At 40.3% G+C, this 7419-nt stretch overlaps 1 protein-coding gene across 1 annotated transcript in view; it reads right to left on the bottom strand.

Annotated features, from left to right (window-relative positions):
- The window catches only part of THBS4 (thrombospondin 4), a 71351-nt gene that overhangs the window by 46462 nt on the left and 17470 nt on the right, over positions 1-7419 (bottom strand). The window lies entirely within an intron of this gene.

Raw genomic sequence — 7419 nt, 5'->3', positions numbered from 1 at the left:
ACGGCACTTAACAACAACAACAACAACCATATCCATGGTTACAAAAGAAGGAATAAGATGGAGATCCAATATCATATTTTCTGTTTTGTTTTCTTTTTCTATGCAGGTGACTTATCTTTTCAACATCTTCCTAAACTCACTAAATGAAAATTCATGCAAATTTTAAAATTCTACTTTTCTGCCTTGTGTTTTCATTCCATTATTGTCCTGAATATATTGTACCTTGAGTAAAATCTGTTTTTGGATGGGCCCTTTTTGATGAAGTCCACTGGCTGATGTTTGCTATAAAGACCAAAATAATTTGCTCCCATGATCTAAGTGAGTCTACTAATAATATGTCCAGATTCACACGCAGGTACCACTTGCATCCCCAAATTCACTACTATAAACAATCCCAGAAACAAGGGAGGAAAGTTGTTGTAGCTCCAAAGGTGTGAGTCAAAGTCTTTGGCTGCCATATGTTGGGAAGTCTTCATACACATGTTGGACAATTGAGTGATTTATATCATAACCTTAAACATGTACAGGTCCATGGCCCAGCAATGCCACTTGTGTTGTTAGGTGTTGTCAAGTTGGTTCCAACTCATAGCAACCCTATGTACAACAGAACAAAACACTGCCTCATCCCACACCATCCTCACAATTGTTATGCTTGAGCCCATTGTTGTAGCCATTGTATCAATCCATCTTGTTGAGGGTCTTCTTCTTCTTTGCTGATGCTCTACTTTACTTTAAGCATGATGTTCTTCTCTAGGGACTGGTCCCTCCTGATAACATGTCCAAAGTACGTGCCACTTGTAGGAATTGAAATTAAGGATTTTTTTTTTTTTTATAAAAACACCAAGATGCATGGATAAGAATCTTCATTACATGAACATTTGTTACAATGAATATTTAGTACAACATGTATTCCTAAAAAGAGAGGATGTCAACTTACACTAATAATAAAATATAAATTGAAAATTTAAAAATATTGAAAAACTGAAAAAACATTATCAGTATTTTGTTCCATGAAAAAAGGAAGTTCTGAATCTGTATAGTTTTATTCCGGAAAAGAAGATGCATGTGTACATGTATAAAATCATAGGCTGGCAGCAACACAATTGGCTTATATATATATGTGCATACATCCCTCTTTTTAGACATATACATTGTGGTTGGGCAATCTATTTCTGTAGTGATGCCACCTCAGAAAACCAAGGAGGGGTTGTTACGAGTAGGATCAGACTCCACAGCAGTGTGTTTGGTTTCTGGAAATATTTATGTAATGAAGATTATATACATACACATAAAATTAGAAGAAAATATGTCAACATTAATATGGTCATTGCTGGGTGCTTGGATGATGTCTGTTTTTTTCCTTCTTGCTCATCTTCATTGTCTAATTTCTCTACAAGGAACATGCATTACTTACATAATACAGAAAGTAACAAAGAAAAGAAACACACACACATGCACCAATTGTGTTGCTGTCAATCCATGTTTTGTTGCAAGTAAATCAGACCTACTACAGTTTTTCAGATAGAATGTAAATGCCAACTTGGGGTTGCCCTGTGGGCTAGCTAGCCATGAATACTGATTTATGTTGTACCATCACACACTCACACAACCAAACCAAACCAAACCAAAACAGTCATTATGATGAAACTTTAAGGATATATTTTAAATCTTCCTCTGCATTAGAGTTTCTAGATTCATTTTCCCACCCCATCCAAACTCTGACTAGATTTATTTTTTCCCTTTGATCGTGGGTGGAGAGAGCCAGTTGACTTCAGGTTCTGTTTTGCAGAGAGATGTCGTGGAGAAGTCAGAAGATCTCCTACTTCTATGTAGTCACCACCACTTACTCCCCTACAGGAAAAACCTGGTAAGGTTCTGGCAAGGCGGACTAACTAGAAGGCATTTCTATGAATATACTATAAGACTAAGTTTCCTAAAGTATTGGTAAAACTTAAATCTACATGATGGGAAGAGACAGAAAAAAGTGGGAAGGAAAAAAATACAAGTGGAAATTCTTAAGATTATTTCACATCTGGGATAAAACACAACTTTTTTTTACCTTTTTATTTAATACTAATTGTTGAAATTTACCATAGTATCTGCATGGCTGGAAATTGGAGGCATATATAATATCCATGGTGGGGTAAGGGTGGGTGGGGGGAACTGAGTCTAAACACAAGCACAAATTCAATTTTTTAAATATTCTATTTCTTTATTACTTAGAACAGTTTTGCAAATACCTGGAATTTTTAAAGGCCAATAAAAATAACACTTAGACCACCAAACTTGACATAGGTCATACACACATTTACTCAGTATCTTCTTATTCTAGTTATGGTCACCACCTTCTATTCCCCATATTAACAGTTCAAGAGGATACACATAGTGGCTTAAAACAAACACTACTGGTTTTCTTCACCAAACTCAGATTTCTGTGAAATTCAAAGGAAACATATTTTCTTGGGCATGTTGCCTGCTTTTAACAGCACTTCACAGGGCATGTGGGCCATGGTTTATTTTCATATCTGAATAGCTGAGTTTAATTTTATAAATAGTACCTAGAAGAGTACTTTGCACATAGCAGGTGCACATTAAGTGTTGTGAATATGAAATTTAAATGACGAATTAGATGATTGCATTTAAAGCATTTCATATATAAAATAAAAAATGTTTAGTGTGAATAGTAATTTAGCATCTTATTCCAGACAGCAAAATCCTACTATTGTGTTTAGTTCTTCATTTGTGGTGGATTCTGTACTTCTGCCTTGCCTTTTGCTGCAGTGCAGCACTGAAATGATAAATTCCTCATGCTCCTAGATCTTGTGACAATAGCAAGGGAAAAAAAAAGGAGAATTGTGGAAACTTCCATCTTCACAATGTCTGTTAGCAGAAAAATTATCAAGTGCTTTGACACTTACCATTCTTCATACTTGATCCAATAATTGTCATTTCTCTTATGGCTTCCATTTTTCTTCTTTTTTCTTTTATTGCAAATTCCTTACTTCAGTGCTTCTGTACTTATTTTATCTCCAGAGCTTTAAGACTATCCTAGAGGGCAGACAGGCAACCTGCTCAGGAAACTCAACATCAGTCTACTGAGTATGGAAATGGCCCAAAGCTCTGTCCCCAGAAGGCTTAGCCTGCTGAGTGGGAGTTTCCCTGAACTTGTCAGAGGTAGTACCCTTGGGACAGGGAGAGAACAGACATGGTCCCCTTCCTTTCTGCAGCCCCCCTTCCCTGATGCTCACCTCGCCCAGTCTTGGCCCAATATGCACATAGCATGGAGGAAATAGCACATGGAGAATGTTAGAGGGATTAAGACAATCATTTCTCACCACCGGAAAGGAGTGAAAATGCAGCCTCCACTGAAGCTGGAAGGACCCCTCCCTCCTAGCTCTACCACACCTCTGCTCGGTCACCACTCAGGGGAGCATCACACTAGGAAAACAGTCTGTGGTACAGCTCTGTTTCTTCAGCTGCACTGCAGCTGAGTACTGACTCAGGCTCATTTCCCACTATCCACAAGCTAAAACAAGTTTTCTTGGTGATTTCGGCCTGGTTTTCCTACAGGGCTGGTACACTGAGCTCAGGCGCATCTGTGATTAAGACTGAAGGCTGCAGGTCAGCAGGTGTTCCTATCTCAAAGGGTTTCTCTGTCTCTATTCTACCTCTGGGTTCCTCTGCAGGATTCCTAACTTGCCTTTCTACTGAAGGTCTCTTTTCCTCACACTCAGTTTCTTCAAACTGATAGATCAAGCTTCTTATTGAACAATTCTGATCAAGTTATTGCCTTATCAAGGCAAACACACAAGCAAGTAAATGAAATCTTTCAATAGTTCCCTGTTGTTGTTACTATTAGCTGCCCTGTGTTCCCGATTTACGGTGGCCACACGCAGAAAGAGATCAGACCATTGGGATCCCTAGGGTTTTCATTGGCTGATGTTTTTTGGAACTAGATGGTTAGGCCTTTCTTTTAGTGTCTTAGTCTGGAAGCTCCACTGACACTTGCTCAGCATCACAGCAACACGCAAGCCTCCACTGACAGATGAGTGGTGGCCGCATATGAGGTACACTGGTCAGAAATCAACCAGGTCTCCTTCATGGAAGGTGAGACTCCCGGCCAGGGCTTTGAACCGGTTCTTCCCCCTTCAATCATGGTCAATGAAACAAAACTGGAATGAACCCAAATTCTAAAATGTGGGTGTACCTAAATGAAAACTGGAACAAGAAAACTTACAGGTCAATGCCTTACTAGAAACTTAATGTTTCGCTCAGAAAACAAAGGCAGTGTGCATGTTGCATAGCAACTGAATTTCTTGACCAGCAGAATCAGAAACATCACAGATGGTGGTAGACTGCACTGCTTCAAATATGTGTTGCTCTCCACAGTTCTGGCAATAATCCAAACTCCTTCATCAGGATCCTGAAAAGGAGCCTCTTCTGAGTCTACCATTCCAGGGCTTTGTCCCAAAATTCTTCCTGTTCCCATTATAGTTCTGGAATACCCACATTGTACAAATTTGTGTCTGTTCCAATTTTGTTGCAGCAGCCTTGACTGAACCGGTTTGAACCAGTTCAAAATCATGATTCTACCACTGAACCACCACTGCCTCATCAATTGCTCTCTCCAAAAAACCAAACCAGTTGCCACCAAGTTGATTCCAACTCATGGTGACCTCATGCAGTTCAGGGTAGAACTGCACCTAAGGTTTTCAATGGCTGTGACCTTTTGTAAGTAGATAGTCAGAACTTTCTTCTGAGGCACCTGTAGGTGAATTTGAACCACCAACTCTTCAGTTAGCAACCAAGTGCTTAACCATTTGAGCCACGCAGAGACTCCTAATAACTCCCCAGAATTTCATTAAAATGTCTAAGCATCTTATCCAGGGGCTGGCCCGGAATTCAAAACTAAAACCACACCCACTGCCACTGACTTAATTCTAACGCATAGTGACCCTATAGGGCAGAGTAGAACTGCCTCACAGAAGCAGACTGCCTCATTTTTCTCCCACAGAGTGACTTGTGGATTTGAACCACTGACCTATTGGCTAGCAGCTGAATGTCTTAAGCACTGCATCACCAGTGTCCTTCCAGCCACCTTAGTTACCTACCACATTGCTGATACCCAGCCAACCTATGTTTTCACACCTCTGGCTTTTTCCAGGCTCCCTCACCCTTGTCTTTCTGCGCAATATTCCGTTCTCCATTGCTCTTTTGTTCCATCATAATTTTACACATCTGGAGCCAAGACCAGCTCACATTGTAGCCTACTCCCTGAAGTATTCCTTGTTCCACACAGTTGGAAGTTCTCTCTCAAACATATTCCTTGAACACTTTCTTGATACTTTTCTAGGGGTGCTTTTCCAGAACTCAGATTCCAGTCATGGCTCAATAGCTATGTGACCCTGGGCCACTTAATTTTGTTAAGCCTCAGTTTCTCGAATTTAAATTGTTGTTGTTACGTGCCGTCAAGTCGGACCCGACTCATAGTGACCCCTCCTTGGGTTTCTGAGGCCAGTATCGCTATGGAAGTAGATTGCCCCATCTTCCTTCTGAGGAGTGGCTGGTGGGTTTGAACCACCAGCCTTCTGGTTAGCAGTCAAGTGCCTTAGGCACTACGCTACCAGAGCTCCTCAAATTTAAATGGAGTTAATAATACTTGCCCTTCCTATGTCATTTTGTTTTCAGTGGGGACCAAATAAGAAAATGCAAAACTATAAAGTGCTACACAGATGTAAGTATTAGTATTATATTTATTTCTTATTTTCTCTACTAGAACATAAACTCCTATTTTTACTAATTTTCCCATACTCCATAGCACCTAAAATATAAGGAGCTCTGGTGACATACTGGTAAGGCATTTGGCTGTTAACCAGAAGGTTGGTGGTTCAAACCTACCAGCTGCTCTGCTGCTCTGCAGGAGGAAGATGAGGAAATCTATTTCTGTAAACGTTCACTGGAGAAGGATGTCATGCTTGGTAAGGTGGAGGGTCAATGAAAGAGGGGAAAGCCATCAATGAGATGGATGCATTGACACAGTGGTTGTGGCAATGGGCTCAAATATAGCAAGGATTGTGGAGCTGGCATGGGACTGGGCAGTGTTTCGTTCTGCTGTGCACAGGGTTGCTATGAGTTGGAGATGACTTAACAGCACCTAACAACAACAACAACAACAAAAGTTCACAGCCTTGGAAACCCAATAGTGGTTGCTATGAGCCAGAATCAACTCGATTGCAGTGGGTTTGGGTTTTGGCCATAGCACCTGACAATACCTAATACAACAATTTATTGAAGGAGAAAAATAGATAAAATAGAGTATCCATATGTTAACTCTGATATTTATTACCCACAAGGATACCTTTTTATAATAATGAGGATGTGGTTTCTATTGGCATATTTCTATAAATCTGTTCCCTCTAAACTTAACATCTTTGTATCCTTGATTATTTGGAGCCCAATTTTATGGCCATATCTAATAGCTACATGTTGACATATGCATACTAGCCCGACAGAGGAACAATGCAGCCCTGTTGTTGTTGGGTGCCGTTGAGTTGGCTCTGGCTCACAGCAACCCTACGTACAACAAAACAAACATTTCCCAGCCCTGTGCCAGGCTCACAATCCTTGTTATGCCTGAGCCCATCATTGTGGCCACTCTGTCAGTCCATCACATTGAGGGCCTTACCCTTTTTCACTGACCCTCAACTTTACCAAGCATGATATCCTTCTCCAGGAAATGGCTCCTTCTGACAGTATGACCAAAGTAGGTGAGATGAAGTCTGGCCATTCTCACTTCCAAGGAATATTATGGCTGCACTTCTTCTAGGGCAGATTTGTTTGTTCTTCTGGCAGTCCATGGTACTTTCAGAATTCTTTGCCAACACCATAACCCAAAACGGTCTTATTCATTGTTTAGCTCTCATAGGCATGTGAGGCAATTGAAAGCACCATGGCTTGAGTTAGGCACACCTTAGTCTTCAAAGAGATTTCCTTGCTCTTCAGCACTTTAAACAGGTCTTTGGCGGCAGATTTCCCCAGTGCAATACGTCATCTGATGTCTGGACTGTTGCTTTCGTTGGTGTTGACTGTAGAACCAAGTAATGTGAAATCTTTGACTACTTCAATCTTTTCTCCATTTATTGTGATGCTGTTTATTGGTCCATTTGTGAGGATTTTAATTTTCTTTATGTTGAGATGTAATCTATACTGAAGACTGTAGTCTTTAATCTTCATCAGTAAGTGCTTCAAGTCATTCTCACTTTTAGCAAGCAAGGTTGTATTGTCTGCATACCACAGGTTATGTTAATGAGTCTTTCTCCAATCCTGATACCATGTTCTTCTTCAAATAGTCCAGCTTCTCAGATTATTTGCTCAACATACAGGTTGAATAAGTATGGTGGAAAGCTACAACCTTGATGC

The sequence above is a fragment of the Orycteropus afer genome, unplaced genomic scaffold, assembly GCF_000298275.1.
Source record: "Orycteropus afer afer isolate SDZICR_OR568_19922 unplaced genomic scaffold, OryAfe1.0 scaffold00107, whole genome shotgun sequence".
In the NCBI taxonomy this organism is placed as follows: Eukaryota; Metazoa; Chordata; class Mammalia; order Tubulidentata; family Orycteropodidae; genus Orycteropus; species Orycteropus afer.
This window is presented reverse-complemented; position numbering and strand designations above follow the sequence as displayed.